Here is a 19772-nt window from a genome sequence, read left to right on the forward strand (position 1 = left end):
TCTCATTAAAAACTAAAATAAAATTCAATGGTCAACAATATAAATAACAATAGAACCTAAGGAATTATACAAAAAATATATCTACAATATATTAAAAATTGTGTAATAATGATGAATTTAATTTATCTTTGTCTTTGAATGCACTTAAACATTGAACAAAGTGAACTCTGTACTGTTAAAGGGTTAATGTGGTCAACGGATCATCTTTGAGAATATAAAGAGATTCTCCAAAATATTAGAGGCAGTCCGCGTCGGTCGTCGTATGGCATGTCGGGGGCATAAATTATACCAGAATGGAGAATGTGCCCGCACAAGTTCTCTCGTTTGACGACTGCTCGCTTTGTCCGTCTCGTCGGTCGTATCTCTAACATTAGACCTGTTAAAGGCGATTAATTTTTCGACAATGGGAACAAACGTTTCAAGCATGCGAGATTTTCACAGTTTTCGTTAGTACTTTATGAGATTTTTCAATATCGAGATATTGAATCAACCAAGAATATTTTCAAGAAGACGTCTAGTAGATCTTGCGACACATATTTGTTACTTATGTATAATGGATACGAAGAATGCGAAAAATAATGAACACTAAAGAATTCATGAGAAATCCATTCAACGTTGAAAGTTACGATCAGTCACATCTGTCATTGTAAAATTATTAAACTGGAAAAACATGCTTTGCGTGAGAAATTGTAGGTAATAAATAATATTATAGAATATATTGCAGATTAAAAGCGTAAATGAAAGTATAACAAAAATATATTCGCAAATCAATGGCAAAGAAATGTCAATGATTCATAATTATTAATTTTCATATATTAATGTCACCGTAAATTTTATAATTTGCTAAAGATGAAAAGGAGAAGAGAGAACAGTCAAAATAAAATAAATTACTAAAATAAACACCTCGAATTCAAATAGACACAATACGCTGTATAATATATATTGTTTTGTGAAAACAAAACAACAATATAAAGACGCATTTTGCAAATAAGCCAATATCAGATTCAATCGTAATTATTATTTAATTATAATAAAATAACAAAAACAATTTTTCAACAAAATTAATATTAAAATCATTAACGCAAAAAGTGCTCCGTTATGTTAATCGAGAGAAAGAGACAGTAGGATTTTAAAATAAATATTAATTTCTTCATATGACATGAATAATTTTATAATCCTTTAAACGTTAAAACACACAGTTGTCAATCTTAAAGGATGTTAACAACAAAGTTACTCGAGTGCAAATTATGGCGAGAGATTAATTATCGCGATTGACTCGCGCTGTTAAGTACCAATGTGATCGTGGATGGTTAAGTCGAGCACGCGACGTTCACGCGAATATAAGTCGCGCGATTAGTGAATTTAACGAAGACGGATACGCGAGCGTCGCGACGAAACCGTAGACTTTTAAATTAACGGTGTCGGAGCAATTTGGTCGGTCGCCAAGCGTATAATTTACAAGCGTAATAATTCAAATGCATAAATGCCGAAAGTCGGCGACGAAGATAATCGCCTTTTCGTGAATGTAATTTCACTAGCTCCGGAATTCGCCCTGGGACGGATCGGAGCGGGATAAAAGGGAGAACCATCAACGCTTAAAATAGGCAATTTTCCTTACTTTTACGACGATCAGGAGGTGGCGAAGTGTCTCACCTGTCGCGTTACCCCGTTCGTCACAGAATACACCAAGAGAGATAAATGCGACGAGAACTGACAGCGTCACGTGTCACTGAACCGCCACTTATAAAAGTTCACATCAACCGGTCGTCCCGCCGATCCTGGTCGCGCGTAATCACCGTTCCTCGTGAGACAAGGGTGAAAACCCTCGAACGCTTACGGAACAGGCTTCAACAGGGCAAACAGACCATCACCGTTACCGTACCTTTCCGGGGATGGGCTCGGAGCTACGTCGCGCACCTCGAGGCGTCGCGAGCAGGCGATATACCTGGTCGCGTCGGTCCTCGTCGCGGCGTGATTCCGCTTCTTCCGAGCCGAAACGAACGATGGGGAAGAAAGCCAAAAAGAGCGGAGAAAGAGCCACGCGTTCGCGAGAGAGGGAGAGAGAGAGGAACAAGCGACGCGGCGACGGCGGCGGCGGCGGCGGCGGCAGCGACGACGACGACGACGACGACGACGGTCGCGTGGTATCGATTCGTGGCCGTGGAAAGCCGGCGGCGAGACGGCCCAGAGAGAGCTTTTTCTTCGCTTTCTCTCCCTCCCTCCCCCGTGTATCCTTCTCTCTCTCCCCGCCGCGGACGACACGTTTAAATATCCGTCTACGTTGCGCGTAGGCAAACGTGTGCTCCGTTTTCGTCCGAGGAGGCCTCGTGTACCGCGCGCACGAGGTCGTTTCCCAGAGTACGAGACTCTCTCCTTCTTCCTTTCTTTTTCCCTCTCTGTGCGTGTGTACGTGTGTAAAACAGGCACCCACAGATCGGAAACTGCCTCGGGATACGAATCCTACGAGCGCGTACGAGAGCGAGAGACGCAACGTGCGTATGACTGGTGCGTGTACGTAACACAGAAGACGGATGCGTCTCCCTCGAACGTCCGGGTCGGACTGAACAGAGGGGCACCCGACAGGCCCGCGTAGTCGTTCGAGGTACCATCTCCCCCCACCCGGAGGAGCCACGCTTCGGCTTTCCCAACCCTTGTCGCGCGGCCTCCCCTCCCTTATGTTCTTCCACCCTACCGCATCAGTGCCGTATTCCAAGTTGGACCTTCGAGTTTCGCGAACTATGGGAATTGATATCTCTTATCTATTCTAATTTATTACAAATCATAGTTTATAAATACCGGAAAAAATCGGCAAAAAAGGGTGAATTTTTTGGGCCTACGCGTTTGAAAAAATGTTTCTAAAAAATCTCTTTCCGCAGGAATTAATTTCATAAGATATTGAGTTCGATGTAATGATTTGATTATATTTGGTAACATTTTAATCGATTTGATTCAAATATTCGTGAATGGATCTTGTGTATGAGTTTATATCAGTTTTATGTATCACTTTTAGTACAGTTGAGGATTTAGTAAAATGAAAATTAAAGAAATTTAACGTTTATTACGCCGAAATTTATAAACATTAAAAATTTACATAATTTATTTATAGAGAGAAAGAATACATATTCGAGAGAACTACCAAATATATAATTTACATAATAAGAGCAACTCTTATAAAAACTAAAAATTATTACGCATAAATAAGTTTTATTTATTAGGATAGTGTATTTTTTATTTTTTTCCGATTTTATGAAACATGCCTATAAATTTAAAATAAATTAAAATAAATTTTTAAATTTTTAATATTGATTTATTTTGACATTATATCAACAATATGGGAAGTAAGTTTCCGCTGTTTCCACAAATAGAAATTTCTATTATTCATTTGTTGTGTTTATGAAATCGGAGAAAATAGCGCTAAATAATAGCTAGTTTGTTAATCGATATAATCTGCCGCATGTTAAAAGCTACTTATCGCGTAAGCACAAGAGTTCTTGTATATATATTTGCGCTCTACGTTATTATCTTCATTTATATATTAAATTAATACCTCTTGTAATATATAGAGTTTTCATGGAATAAAATGTTTAATAGACTCTTTCTCATATTTTTATCCAATTTTTCATTCTTTTATGTAAGGCACTAAATTGAACATGTATTCTTGAAAGCGTTTAAATTTTGTAAAAAATATTACGTATAAAAATTTATTTAGTAGATTCAATAAAATTTTTCAATTTTTATCTTTAATAAAGAAAAGGTATTTTGGAAAATTAATAGATTTATTTAATAAATTATTTTTCTTATTTTTTTTATTAAGGTATACATTTTTTCAAACACAACAGCACTATATTATTTTATAAAACTAAATTTGGCTCAAAATTACGACTCAAAAATTACGAAATAAAAGTATATATGTGTTACAAATTTTATATATAAACATATGTGTGTGTGTATATTACAAAATAATATTGTATTGTAAAAAGCTCAAAATTTTCTGTCACGATCGGATTTTCAATGTCAGACACAAATGTATCACACGTTATTGTGTACGCTTTTGGCTTCCGGTCTCGATGTTCCTCTCATGGGAAAGAAAACCATCAGCATCCGATATGAAAGAGATATCGAAGTGGCTCACAAGCATCCCTTTTCCTCACCCTTCGGAAACGATACCCCTCCCATTGGCAGAACTGCAGTCCATTCTCGGCATACCTGATCGCGCCGGGCAACCTCTGCTTTTTCGGGCCAGGTATGCTTTGCCACGATTTCATAAAGGTTCTCGAAGAGCATGTCTCGAATGCTGTCGACCGCATCCTCGAAGGGCAACAAGAGAGACTAAAAATCATCCGTCTATAGCTAACATCCATCCTTGGTATTTCGTAAGAAAATTCACGGAACTTAGAATCAAATTGCACTGTTCAACAAGCAACGAAAGAATGTTGCGGAATGTGTGTAAAGAATATTTCACAAGTCGCATTTTGCAATACAATTCGTGCAGCACAAATGTACGTTAAAATGATTTCTTTGTTTCTTTTTTCTTTCCTCTTATAAAAAATATGATTTATGATATATTCGCCACATCTTTATTCAACATGATGAATTATTTTTCGCTCTGCATCATACATAATAAAGTCATTAAATAATTTTATTCATATTAATATAAAATGATGAAAATTGATAATGTCAGATAATCTCATGGTAATGCATATTTCAGACATTTAAAATATCTTTATATATTTTTAGTTACTCTATCTAATTTCTCTTTCTCTCTTTTTCGTGTGCGTTTAGAATTTTTATTTAAAAAATTTCTTTAATAATAAATATTAGAAAAATACACCAACATTATTTATACAGATATACGTTACACTTTATTCTATTTTATTAAATATTGGTTTTCTTGTTTAATATAATATTTTAGGATAGATTCTATTTACATTTTAATGAAATTCTGCGTTTCCATTTACATTCCAATTTTTCTGCGTATCATTTCACATGACTAATGTGCAGTAGACTTAAATCGAACCTGATAGTTATTTGTCGTAAACAGAAGTCGATCCGTAAACAGCTAAGACTTCAACGACAAGCCGGGCAGTTTCGTTTCAGCGCTAAGTGCTAATTTAGTTTATGGTCCAGCGACATTTGTTTCAGAAGCCGAACGACTGCTCGCCCGGCGCGGAAGCCAGGGTTCTTTCCGCGTCATTCGCCAAGATTGAAAACACGGAATTACTTGTTGGTGGATGGCGAGAGAACAAGAGACCATGCTTTCTCGCTGGGTGGATGGTGGGCGCTAAAAAATGGTAATCCGATCGTTTCTACGGCGCACCGACGAAGCTTTACCGCGGGATACGCGAAAACCCACCCTAAACCCTAAACCAGGAGTCTCCCTCCTTTTCTCTACAAACCGACCCCATCCTCCACATATTCTCCCAGATCCTTTTATCAGTTTTCCCCAAGAATACGATGAAAAGGGACGAGAGCCCTCTCCGCCGAATAGTAAAATATTTCACGTTAGACCCGAGGCCCTTCCTTCCCCAAAAACCCGAGCGCATATCTTATATCGCGGAAGCACTCAACGAGGAATTTAATTCAATCGCTCACTTCCGAATGTCGATACGGAAACCTCGGACACGCATTATGTATTTTGGCAGCATTCTTAGTTCCGTGATCGTTTATCCCTCCCAAAAAAGATTATCTCCCCATGCAATACTTCTTCTATCTATCTCTCTATAATTTCAATTTATTCAAGTTATTATCCATGATCTCATGATAAAATGTTGCAAAAGCTACATTAAAATAATAACAATATTATCCAATTATAAAAAAAGAAATAAATATAAAACATAATAAATATAAGTATAAAAAAATAAATAAATTCCGTAGAGCCTTTAAATATTATTTATATATTCTAAAATTGAAGCCGTATATCAGTAATCGCTAAATGCGTTATTTTTTAAGAAATAATAATTACGTAATATTTGTCATTTTATAAATTAATGCACGATAATAAAACAATGTTTTTGAAATATTCTTTAAAATACTTTGAAAAAAATAAAATTTAGATAGATTTTTACTAGGTGAAGATGCTCCACGATATTCAAGCTTTTTATTTACGACACAGACATTCATTTAGATTTAAAGGTACTCGTTTTGTTTTTCGTTCTTCAAGAACACGAGGGATCTTACGGAACGGAGATTGTTGCTGACGCAGACTTCTCGAGCAGAGGATTTTCGAGCGCGTTCGCTCCGTTCCAACCGCAACGCGAGTTACGGATAATAACGGCGGCCTATCCGGTAGCCACCGGAGTCAAACCGCAACCACCCATCGGCATACGCCGCACGTACGGGTGTACGTGTAAGCGCATGCGGATCTCTGTACGTACAGGGGTGAGTGCGCGCACGCACCTGCGCACACGTACTTGACGTATGTATGTACTCGAAGGGATGAAAACTGCACGCGATGTTACCGATGTGCAGTTCTCTCAACTCGATCCGACTCGATTCGACTCGCACGCATTAATGCAATGCCCGAAAACTATCATGTAAATCCAAAGCCGCGTAAATCAAAAGCGCGCCGAACAAGAACCGCTTGTATTGCGTGCGCGCAAAATCGGTTCTCGCTTTGTGCGTATTTGATTTACACCCTAGAGAACGCATTAACCGCGGCAAATCGAGAACTGTCTGTAAGTGTTCGATACGCGGATGACGGCAATGGCGAACGCAAAATGTAAAGGCCAGCGTACTACGCATGCAACCGACGCAGAATACGGGGGTTGCATCGAGTCGCATCGTCCTGGAGAACAACATGATGAATCTCTATATCCACGCAGACAACTCGCAGCGCAACCGTTATGAATTTTTATCTACAAACTCGATATATGATACAATGATACTTTATACGAGTAAAAAGACCACTATAGAGGATTTATTATTTATCACCAAATTTGCGATAGAATTCTATCTATAATTTTTGTATCGTGTAATAAAAAACCATATCCAAAGAAGAAAAATACACACATATACAATCAAATAAATACAATATAATATAAATATAAATAAAATATAAATAAAATATAAATACAATATAAATAAAGATAAACATATATATATATATATGCGACATTTAAAATTATAAATAAAATTTTATCTTGAAATCTGTCGTAAATTATAAATTGTTTAAAGTGGCATTAAAAGAACATCATGATTAAGGTGTTAGTGACATTTTACATTAAATCTAGAAGAATAGAAAGTTCAAGTAACTGCGATAATTATTTTCATTTAAACAAATATTTTTTCTACTATTCTCGCATCAAAAGACTTTTGCGTTCTATATAATTAAAATTTTGAAATTACATTTAATTTAACTCAAAAGAATTTTATATTCCATTAACTTTTTCTAATCAGATTTTTTAATAATATTATTTAATTCTTTAAACATTTTATATAAGTAAATAAAAAAGTAAATTAAAATATACATTAAGTCCGCAAAAACTTCGTATAATTTTATTTCGCTGTCTGGCCACTTTTATAATCTAGAAAAGGAATCAATTATTTAATTTATAACTTTTCTAATTTTATTCAGATAACTTTACCCGACACACATTCAATCGAAAAGATATTAGAGGAATTACTTATTAACAAAATAAGGCATTAATTAGATAGACGAAAGTTTGCCAATTTTTTTACCAATGTTTTATAATTCTTGCACATATGTTTACACTGAAATTAAATCGATCTGCATCGTGTCACGAATGTAAAAATAAGAAAAGTTGGACTGTGCATATCGCGTCGAAAAGTGGCGTTCGCGCCAATCTGCCGCGAACGAGAATGCGTCATCTTGCAGCATCGTATATACGTCGTTGCGATCCGCGTCTCACGCCCTGTAAATGCACCTTAACACGCCACATAGCGTGAATATGTAAAGGTACATCCGAACAACGCGGCCTTTTTAGCTATTTGTCGCATGTGTCGCGTTGCATGCGATATGGTTTTAGTCACTGCCTGCATACTGATTTTGCTACTATCGATACGAATCGCAGCTGTGTGTCTTAACGCGCACGAGTGCATGTATATTGTGACTCTTTCTTCTTCCTAGCAAAAAAAAAAAATTACCGAATCGAGAAAATTCTCATAAAAATGACGTTACCAAAAATTAAATCAACATACGAGTCCATTCCAATTTAGCAAATTATTTTCCATTATCTGTAGTTTCTTTCCTCTGACAATAGTTTCTTTTGTTATATGTGAAAATATGTAATTTATGAAACTGTTTCTCGCGAAGCAAATATCTATATCTATATTTTTTTCATCAATATATATTGTCTGATTCTAAAGCACATATTTTTTCGAACAAAAAGAAAATAATTAAAACATTTTTTAATAACGCTCATGATAAGAACTCTTTAGAAAAAAAACATGAATATGCTAATAATAATTCAAAATTATTTTAAAATAAATAGAACGCTGAAAATTAACTATCCTCTCATGTAAAGTACATACATATATACGTTTTCTTCTGACTACTTTATTTTATGTGATGTTTTTTGTTTTTAAAATAATTCTTTCTAAAATTCATGTAAAGTTATAAATGTTCGAAAATCTGAGAAAAAAACCATAAAAATAATCTTGTAGAATAAAATGAAACATTGCCCAATTTTTTAAAGACATTTCCTTTAATTTAATAATTAGCTATTCTTTAATTTAATTGTTATTTTATAACTTTTTTTAATTTAATAGCTACATGCTCAAACTATCACGAATTACAGAACTTGAAAATAAAGTCATTGAAAATAAATTCAGAATTGTCTCTTAATTATTTATGAGTTTTTACGAAATGATGCATCAGCTTCACACACATGTAAGATTAAACATATAAAACTTTCATATTAAGTAAATAAAATTAAGAAATAATCTTTTAATATTAAAATCAAAATGTATAAAATAAAATCTAACTCGTATAGTAAATAAGATGTTCTTTTGTACGCTATACAAGTAAAAAAGTCACGAAAAGATATATTTTACATTATTTTATATTATGATATATTTTATCATTAATACGCGGAAATTATTTTCGTGTTAATGGCATCGAAATCTGATCTCGCCAAAATTATACCGGCTTGAATCGTTGGTGCAAAGTATGTTGACAATGCGCGTATGTGCACAATGTGCATATCTGCGGCACGCGTACATATATCATTTGCAATATGTGTACATATACACGTATCTCTCTACACGAATCTCTCTTAATATATATATATATACACCGAGATGTATCGATACAGACGCGTAAGATGAAATGGACAACATTCCCAACGGATGCATTATAGATATATCAATCTGTCCCTACATATCCAGCTATATAGAACAGAAAAGAGGGTAACGCTACTGCAGTAAATTATTGGTAAATAACATCATTCCCTTCGCCCTTCCTATCCTGTAATTTGAACTGTATCACCTAACCATTTTCGTGGATCTTTTCGTGCAAATCCAGAAAACGCAATTTGATCCCCCGTTTCAAATCTCATATATATATATATATATATATATACATACATACATACATGTGTGTGTGTTTCTATCTCTATTATATTTTTTGCTATCCTATATAATGCTGCAACCAAGGCGTATCGACTAGCTTCTATCTCGTGTCATAGCCCGTTGTTTTTTTTGGATACCACACTTGTTACACATATTATTGATTTCTAAATATAAATATACCATTATGTGCATTCGAGTAGGCTAGTTAAACTTGTATATTGCTAATTTAACTCAATTTTTTCTAGATATAAACTAAATAAGCTACGTCTAAATATAAACTAAATAGAAAACGTCGAAAAAATCGATATCGATGCATGATTAACACTACGAATATATCTCAACACGCTTATTCGATATTTATAATAATATACATTCTTTACAAAATGCGTGTAAATGGCATTAACCGGTATAAAACTAATTAATCATATGTCAATCAAACGGATTTAATTATGCGTGTGAATAGAAATATCCAAATTTTTTAAATTTTGTAATCAATTAATAGAATATTACAAAAAAACATTTTTGTAAGTATTGGTATACGTAATGTGCTAAAAAAATAAATAAATATTTAATTCACTTATTTCAAAAGATTTTGTATAATCTACTGAAGAACAATCCATTCATGAGATTACAGATATATGATTGCATCTATTTTTAACACATTATTGCCAGGATTGGCAGAATTCCATATTTCGATTCCATTTTTCGATAAAATTCATGTCAGTTTTTTTCGGAAAAAACTGATATATTTTATTAAAAATGTTAAACTAAATAGAAAATATTTTTATTTGTATTTATCAATTAAGAGTTCTCTAATTTAATTTATCTTTATCCAAAATGAAATCCATAATAGATTAAGAGTTGACGTAACAAATAAATCAGTGTTTTGTTAAATGGCAAATACGACCTAAATCTATATTAATCTCTCTTTCTCTCTTCAATGGCACTACAATTCAAATCGGGCTCCTCGATCTATATTAATAACAATTTTTAATCCTGTTACATTTTTCTCATTAAATTAAAAATTGATATAAAATTTAATAATATTTATATCTCTGAAGTTTCTGTTTTTTAAGTTTTTATTTTCTATTTACGTCTTATTGCTCATGTTTTTTGTATGCCATACTTTTAATACGCTGGTTAACAAGAACAAGGGATTATTCGTTATCACATTGTGTGCATGACATAACACGATATTGTTTAAGCATCGCGAGTGAAATCGAAAATAAGCGATCGAGTATAGAAGATGGAGATTGAGCGTTTTGCATCTTTCATGAAAAAAAAGATACCAGCTATCGATTATGGACTTTATGTAAGAAGTAAGAGAGAGGAAAACCGAACGAAAGAATAGAAACGAAAAAGAGAGAGGAAGGAGTCCCTCTCTTTTTCTCTTCCTCTCTCTCCAGCTTTCGCTGCTACTCCGCGACTTGGATAAACACGCGCATATGTATACTCACGCATAACGAGATCGTTCGGGAGGTAACGTATTCCATTGTAAAGAGGTACACGAAGCTCTCGTGCTCCTTGGAGGAACCGGCTCCATCGCGATCTTCGGCAAGTACGCAAGTCGGGGTAAACTTCTTAAGAAGGAGGAATGGTTCGTTGGAAATGTAGAAGGTAGGTCGAGTGTACGATATCATACTTTCATAAAGAACGAGATGCGGATATATCATGAAAGAATTTCTCAGATATTGAAAGTCTATTTAGTAGGTGAATAAAAAATGTATTTTCAAGACACTTGGTTCTCTTCGAGATAAACGTTACTCTTTATTAGTGATATTAATGTAGATATTCAGTAGATATTAGTGATATTAATGTATGAAATACTTTATACGCTTTGTTTTATTCTGCTAAGAAAAACTCGAGATTTTATTAAGAAAATAATATTAGAGCCAATAATAGCATGGACAAACTTCAACATGTGACAATTGATTATCTGCGATCCAGAGGATAATAATCGAAATTAATAGGCGATAAATAATGTTAGTCTACGTGCGTGTAATAATCTTAGATGCTACGCACAAATTGCATTTCGGGCATATTCAAGCTGGCGCACGGCCGTCTTAATGCCTTTAGGAATCGAGAATCTCGCGTCGTATGAAAGACAAAAGTGTCGTCAGCCTGGGGTAAACTGCATCAGCGACCTTGAGTAGCGTGTTAATTTACACCGTAATTCACCGCCTGTGCATCATGCTCCTTCCGCCTCGTCCACCAAATTGCAAAACTTTCTTATGCCACTGCGCGCGGAGAATTAGTTTCTCGTTAACGAAGTTTACGTTCGCACTTAGAGGGTAAAGCCCGCCACCCCGAGCTTCCACCACGGATATATTTATGGCGCTGCGCACGCAGGATACGCATTATTACGAAAACTCTTCACCGAAATAGGGCCGAAGGGTTCCTAGAGTCGCGCACGAAAAGTCCTTCTCTCTCTCTCTCTCTCTCTCTCTCTCTCTCTCGTTCTCTTTCTCTTTCTCTTTCTCATTCGCTCCATTCCCTTAGCCTTATACCGGGCTTTTATGGACGCACGACGTCGGATAAGCGTCGAAAATATGGTTGGGGAGACCTAAATACGAACCGTCGTTAACACCTGCTCCATCCCGTCGAAATTATCCGCGCTCTTAGAAAGAGCAAGCAAAACCGATGACGATGTCGACGATGTGTGGATAGCCAAAATATCTCGCATTTGCGCCACGTGACCTTTTGTTAACGATAGAATTTCGAAAAGAGAACCATGCTCTCCTACTTTTCCATCGTTTCTCAATGATGATGAAAAATTCCAGCGCTCATACGCTAGAAATGCAATGGAACGCGTTATCGCGACCCAACCATTTCAAGAAAAGGATATATGCATATCTCAAGAGTGATTCAATCGTTTTAGAGAAAATTTCATACCTTAATTAATTTAATACCTCTCTTTGGAAAAAAATATTTTTTTATTATAATGTTCATTAATTTTTGTATTTTATTTATATATAAAAATTTTGCTGTTAAAAGTACAAATTTAAAAAATCTCCATAATTACACCAATTATAGATTATAAAATTTTATGATAGAATAATATTATGTAATATTATAAGAGAAATTTTATAGAGATGTAAAAGATATAATATAATACCCTCATGTATTAAATTTGACATTGCGTGTGAATAAAATCAAGAAATAATGAAAGATATGTGAAAATACACCCATATTCTAGGTAGCAATCCCTCGTTTCAAATAATCCATTAAAGTTATCCCTCGATGATACTTGATGTGTTGCACTGTTCAGTTACACTTGCGGATATTACGAAACACACTTGACTGTCCGTACATTCGAGCATCGCACGAAACACGTTTTTGAAGAATGACATTTGGTGAAAAACACTGGCACGCGCGAAGCGATGGATGCCGATTAAAAATAACCGCGGTAGACGTGGCCGCGTAATCCAATGGGAGATCGAGACGATCGTTCATACCTGGATTCACTTCTGTTACGATGTTAAAGATGTTCGTGGCACTTGTAGCGAAATCCGCGAGAACAGAGAGAATAGCGTCTCATGAACATTAATACGATCTGATGTATAAAGCTCGACTGCATATATTAAAATACATACGATGGCGAATCGTGTGAAGCTATTATTAATTTGCTCAAAAGATATTACTATATCTCTCAACACATCGAAAGGATCGTTCGCCTTTAAATCCTAATTAGAAACAATGTGGAAATACTTTATTTATTACTTTTATTAGCTTATTGTTTTATGTATATTTCGGTCGCACTGTTTTTTGAAAAAAAATTTATATGAATCTTATTGAAATATTTTACATTTAATTTTCGTTATAATTTATTCATTATAATTTACACTGTTTTGCAATGAAATTAAATGCGTAAATATTGAATAATCCAATGTGCAAAATTTAACATTGGCTCTTTTAGAACCAAGCCACAGATTTGCTTTGCATCCACGATTGCTCATTAGTAATACACTATCGCATTATCTTCCTCGTTAAACGAATTCGTAACTAACTAACTAAAATATTTCTAGTCAGTACCGACAACGAGTATAAATAATGATGAAATAGTTAGCACAGTCATTGTTAATCAATCTCATAATTATCTAATTTGCCAGTACTGATATGATAGTGTTATAAATTACCTGATTAAATAAAATAGAAGTGTAAAGACGAACATAGATATAGATAAAATTTAAAATAATTGATGTTTTTAGACGATAAAAAAATAAGAAAAATAAACTCAGAGATTAGGTTGTAGAAAGAGGTTAAAGGTGAAGAAAATGTATGTAACTCTAGCATTTTATTGCGCTAACAATAAGTAAAAAAAGCACCCTAGTTGCAAGCTACATGAACAATAAGCTTGAAATTACACAATAAATAAAAAATGTATAACATTTCCATCAATTTTTTTACAACATAGTTGACTTACGCGAAAATTACCTTGATTTTTTATTCGATTGTCTACAATTTTTTCATATATATTGCACAATCGAACGTATTCTAGAAGTTTGCATTTACTTTATTAATTATTATTAAAAAAGTAATAATTTAAAATTGAATAATTCTAAATAATTGTTAAAATATTATAATTTTATGAATTTATTAGATACAATAGTGTTCTGAGAAAAAAAGCTTTGTGTTATTATAATTAAATTAGATTTATTGGTCAACTTGAGAAAGCAGAAAATGTATACTTTTCTACGCCAAAACGTTTGTTTCAGCAAAAAATAAGTAGCACAATGGATTGGAGTTCTCCGAGTATTTCATCGTTTCAATGTTTAAAATTCCATCACATGGTTTAAAAATTGCACGATGTTTTGCGACAAATTGATCGCGTATCTAACTAGACATCACACATGGCTTCGCGTTTCGTCTTCCGTTTTCTCGTAAAAAAAAACCAATCATTAACAACGACAGCAACTACCATAACTTTACCCATCGACTTGTAAAATCTAGGCTATTGAATACATTCATATCGTTTTTCGATAAATTTCAGAACATCGTTATTCGATAAAACAAGTGATTCAAAGGAATCGTTGAAGCATTTTCCCTCCATTTAGAGAGCACTTAGCGTCACAAAGCGATCCGTTCTTGCGATTATAACGCGAAATTATGTCTCTTGAATGAATGAGAATAATAATTGCGACATTGCTGAAGTTTCTATTTTCAGTTAGGCTTTGTTTTATATATTTTCCCGCGAATGAGTTTTTCTGCGTCGCTTAGATGCATAGAGACAACCATTTACAATTAAATAGGATATGTAAGTATAGATTGAATGTGATAATTAATTGTTTTTATAATCACATCTTATTAAGTGTATGTGGGTATATGGGACATGTCATCAAATTCTATAATATCTGTTATAAATTCTGCTCAATTATATAGCTGTCTTTGTTTCACGATATAATATAATTTTACATTATAAGTTTTCATATACGCAACTGCATGTGTACTCTTGAAGTTTATTTATATATCTATTTTCAAATATTTTATAAAGATTTCAAATGAAGCAAAACCGGGTTATTGCCAATACTTAAAATAAAAATATTACGCATGTATGTATCTAACATGTATCTAACTTTAAACGCGCCAGTGTTGCATCGATCAGTTTGCACGTCGTCGGTATATACTTTGATCCCGATCACTTCGCGCCCTTCCTCGCGCAAATTTCGCATGCGAACAAAAATCGGGAGCGTCGAATGCATCAATAGATGATCGTCTCAATGTATTTATAATTAATATTAATAATATTAATTAATATTAATTAGCTCACACAACCGCGACACCGATCGACACGTACTTTGGTTATTCGAACATTGTTTACGTGCAATCGTATTAAAATTCATCGCAAGACAAATGTTCGAGTTTCGCGCGGTTCGCTCTCTTGAATATATTTTCCAATTTCAAATATGAATCGAAATTCAATTTCGAGAGGCTATCCAAATCAAAATCAAAATTATAATCAAATCAATCGGCAGCATGAATATAACATATGTTCTAATCTATGTTTCTCCATGTGTATTTAACATTGTGAATTTAATGATAAATTTTCCTTTTTCTTATAAAATATTTTTTCAATATAAAAAATTTTCAAGAAAATAATTTCAGTACATTTTTATTTTGCTTAGATCTTGGAACAGTCGACTGTGATGGACAGAATCTCTCGGATATATAGAAGCCAGCCACTAAACTTTCCTAACTTTTTTCGTGCCTCTTGAGATAATCGATACACTAGATAAGTTTTAACGATTTTATAATCAAAACAGATTTAATTAATTATTTAAAGAAAATCTCTGATTAGGTTATATAGATTTATAAAATTATTTATTTGAAATTTCGGAGAATTGAGATAGATTCTATTTTGAATTTTACGACGTTTCTCTTCGCAAGCCAAACTAATATGTAATTTAACAAAGATTTTAATTAAACGAAGTAAATATATATTTATATTTAATTATGTCTAATTACGTCTCCTCGTAAACAGTCGTATTGTTCGAATCACGCCATTCTCTCTGCATAACTTTCTCTGAGAGAAACATGAAATAATTTAATTTTGCGCTTTATGCGCGCTGTGCGCGACCATTCAAAGCGATGCCGTTTTAACGCGTAAAACTGATAGGAAAGAGACGAAATTTCGTCTCGTACGCGGTATCCTCTATTTAAATCCGGAAGAAGAAAGTCCAGTGAAAGATAGAATCAGTTGTAAATCCGTATGACGGAGGTAAGGAAGAGCGTACTACAAAAGTAGCCATTGTGAACTGTCTGCAGACTGTCGGCAGACAGAATGACAGAAGTAAAAGTGCTTTTCGAGTAGCATAGCCCTAGCTGGGTTCATTAGTAAACTAAAGTACCGCGCAGAGCGCACGGCGTTAAGGGTCTTTTGTGCGAGGGTGCGCTATATTCGCGATAACTTTCATTCCTTACGTTCTCCTTCCCGCTCCTCTTCAGCTCCCTTTGCCAAGTACACGCGGTCCCTCGCTATTGTGCCTCTCACGCACAATCCAGATAATTCGCGACTACGCAAAAATGTCTATACGAATCGGGGAACGCAGTACCATGATTTTGAGAAGAAGAAATCGCTGAGTAAGAAAGATTACTCGTATTTTTGTCACGTTCCTATTTGAATTCGCATCGATGCGTAAATCATGCAGCAAAATCTCGTAAAAATCTTAACGTAAAGATAATAAGATGCATACGTACCAGTCTCTTTGTCTCCGCAAAATAAACTTTAAATATCGATAATTATGTTGTACTCGCGGAAATTTATGATAAAATGCGGGGACATTTGCAGAAACAATATTAACATCGAAAAAGCATTTTGCGAAATCGATAATAACTTTACTCATTTAAAAATGATGGTTGGTAGAAATCCAATATTCGTCGAATGGGGGAAACAATTCCGGGAATGTACCTGAATAGAGAAATAATTACTACGAAATTACGGAGCGATGGCACATCGACGACAATGCCGCCGTTGTGACGAAGCTGAACAATTAATATTGCATTGCGCGCCGGCTCGGCGGTTTTGAAAGGGCGAAAAAGGGCGGAATATGACTGGCACGCGCGTGTGCGAGAGCGCTACCACATTTTCGCTCATCTACAACGAGCATACGAGCGCGCGGATACTTTGTATGCGCATCGATAGGTTTGTGTATCCCATAAGAATGTCATTGTCGTCGACGCTTTGTGAAACAATCCCCGGCAAATTTCGATCCGAACTTCACCGAAACAATTTGTTTGCCGAAAGTATGTGTGTTCTCAAGTATGTATATTAATTGCTACCTTTAGCTACAGTAATTTACTTCGTCGTCATTTCCTTTGTCGTAACCAGAAATTAATCTAAACTTCGCAGAATTTAGTCTTATTAACGGAAAATCTTAGATGTAAATTAATACGGTAACATACTGTATACAATACCATATTCTGTGAAAATGTGACGATAATATGTTAATTTTTCGTTATACGACGAAATGTTAAATATTTAAATGCTGGTTAGAAATCATTTCTTTCTTCAATACACAAGTATACATGTACGATCTCAAGTGTTGTGAAAAAAAATTATTTGAATCGTTTTGCTTCGACACCATTTAACTAAAGCAACATTATCGATCAAAAGACGATTCAAGATGTCTAGGCTCCGAATGATTTTCGCAGTATTAATTTTGCTCGGTGTCCGTTTCTAATTATAATGTCTACCAGATTCATTTCACCCCGGCGCAGCGAACATGATTGTTTCTCTGTGCACGCGGCAACTGTAATTGCCGGGGAAAATCGGGTTAACGTGGCAACGAGACCGCGACACGAAGTATAGTGTAATGGTGCTTCGGTGTAATTATTAGTCGAACAGGAGAGATAATCAGCCGCGAACGTACGACAAGCGTACTTAACCCGGTTAACTCTTTCATAATTCGTCGCGCATCAGAGTTCAACGAATTTACGAGAGCGGTTTTTGCAGAGTCTTGTTTGCAACAGAATGACGCGTTTTACGCGTGTTCCCCCTGACACATTGTTATTCCAACGATAACACGATAAATCAATTAGAAATCCAGAGATTATTTTAACTGCCCGGAATTTATTTATTATTATTAGTCTAAAATTGATAGATTGAATTAAATAATATCTTCTAATCTGTAATTTATTAGTCCATTATTCAGAGTTTAACATGTAATTTTAATATTAATAGATTTAATAGAGTTATTATATAATTAAATACTGAAAGAGAGACCGAGCATATAGGACTCACTGACAGATTAAAAGCGATATTTATCGTTTCATATCGGGAGTCGAATAATAAATTAAAGTGCTCTAACTAAATTTATTTAATGTGGATTGTCTGGGTGTAAATACTAACAATAAATTTCAATAAAATTTATCGGCCACTCGACAATATCAAATCAACGTCAGCTATTGGCGTTGCATGAACTTTGATTGCAAACATTGCGACCAAACAATATTTATACTTTATCCAAATTTTATGCAAATAAACATTTTTATACTTGCAAATACAATAAAAGGCACACAATTTATTAAATTCATTTATTCCCAGTTAAATATTCTGTAAATTAATATTTCAAAAATTCATAGTATCTTATATATTTCATCGAGATATACATATATTCTTTCTCTCTCTCTCTTCTCTGTCTCTCTAAAAATTATTTGAACGTAGTTTTACGCGCTGTGTAAATGCAGATTGGCTCATAACATAATTCATCGCGTTGCGACCTATTTATCGATTATATGTAGGGAAAACGTACGATCGGTTCTGATTGTTCGAAAATTGAATTAACGTACGGCTGACGGAGCGACCCCGCGCATTCCCGTATATATACGTCGAAATAATAAAACGGTCATGAAACAATCAGCCACTGTAACGATCAACGATGCGGCGGTGCGTTGCCGCTGTTTCCAATCATTATCGGCTGTCCGCACCGAGCTCTCCCGCGATCGGCTAATTTCGGCAAAAACGGGGAGTAACACGCGGGTCTCTGCCGACTCAATTTCGTCGCCCGGAAATCAGTTCTCTCCAGCTTTTCCTGGCCGATTCGCCCAGCGTGCGATCTCATAAAACTTTAAATTACGCATTAGCAAATGTAGCGTGGCCCGATCTAGAAAGTATGATCATCCGATTAAATATTTAATTCCAACTAAATAAAACTGTTTATTCCGTTGAACAAACACATACGTGTTGGCGAACGTGTGTTTCTATGTAGCTTTGTACAATCTTATTATCTTTTTTTATAAATTAATAAAAATAATAATAGATTTTTTATATTCTGTATATAGAACGATTTAATTGAATTAAGATAAATTTACAATTAATACATGTTGTACATACGAGCAAAGAATATTCTCTTTATAAATTACTCACCATAGTAATATTTGACTAAATTAAAGCCTACTTAAAATAGAAGATGAGTGAAGAGAACGTTGTTGCTGCCTTAAAACTTAATTCAAAATTAAATTAAATTTTAATAAATGATTTAAAAACGATCATTTGAACCGCATAAATAATTCTACTATTGGCTCTTGATTTAATATTTCGCGAAGGTATAAATTTTGCATATTGCGCTTTAACCAATGCATTCTTAAGTGACAGTATCGGACATTTCCGAGTGCAGAATGCGGTTTGCGCGAACGAAAATCGATGTGATCGTCAAACGTAACGCACCGCGTCAGTGGCTCCGTTGTTACATAAACCAAAATTGACTCAGCGGCCTATCATGAAAACACAAAGCGGTCATGCGCTCGCG

General features: G+C 34.6%; 1 protein-coding gene and 1 long non-coding RNA gene across 6 annotated transcripts in view; one reads left to right on the forward strand and one right to left on the reverse strand.

Annotated features, from left to right (window-relative positions):
* LOC145973805 (uncharacterized) overlaps positions 1-2549 on the reverse strand; it is a 254234-nt gene extending 251685 nt beyond the window's left edge. For 2 of the 4 annotated variants that reach the window (XM_083103381.1, XM_083103379.1), the window contains exon 1: positions 1654-2549. The gene's annotated coding sequence lies outside the window, so the exon portion shown is untranslated. Of the gene's footprint in view, positions 1-1618 lie in introns of all 4 variants that reach the window. The other 2 variants (XM_083103380.1, XM_083103376.1) reach the window with 1 other exon arrangement.
* The window catches only part of LOC145973808 (uncharacterized), a 32470-nt gene extending 16701 nt beyond the window's left edge, over positions 1-15769 (forward strand). Inside the window, exons 2-3 of one of the 2 annotated variants that reach the window (XR_014439549.1) lie at positions 5143-5291; positions 15651-15769. This is a non-coding gene — a long non-coding RNA (uncharacterized LOC145973808). Of the gene's footprint in view, positions 1-5142; positions 5880-15650 lie in introns of those variants that run through there. The other variant, XR_014439548.1, reaches the window with a different exon arrangement.
* Positions 15770-19772: the final 4003 nt, after the last annotated feature.

The sequence above is a fragment of the Camponotus vicinus genome, unplaced genomic scaffold, assembly GCF_025532165.1.
Source record: "Camponotus vicinus isolate PSW18456_S1 unplaced genomic scaffold, iyCamVici1.0 SCAF_6, whole genome shotgun sequence".
Classification (NCBI taxonomy): domain Eukaryota; kingdom Metazoa; phylum Arthropoda; class Insecta; order Hymenoptera; family Formicidae; genus Camponotus; species Camponotus vicinus.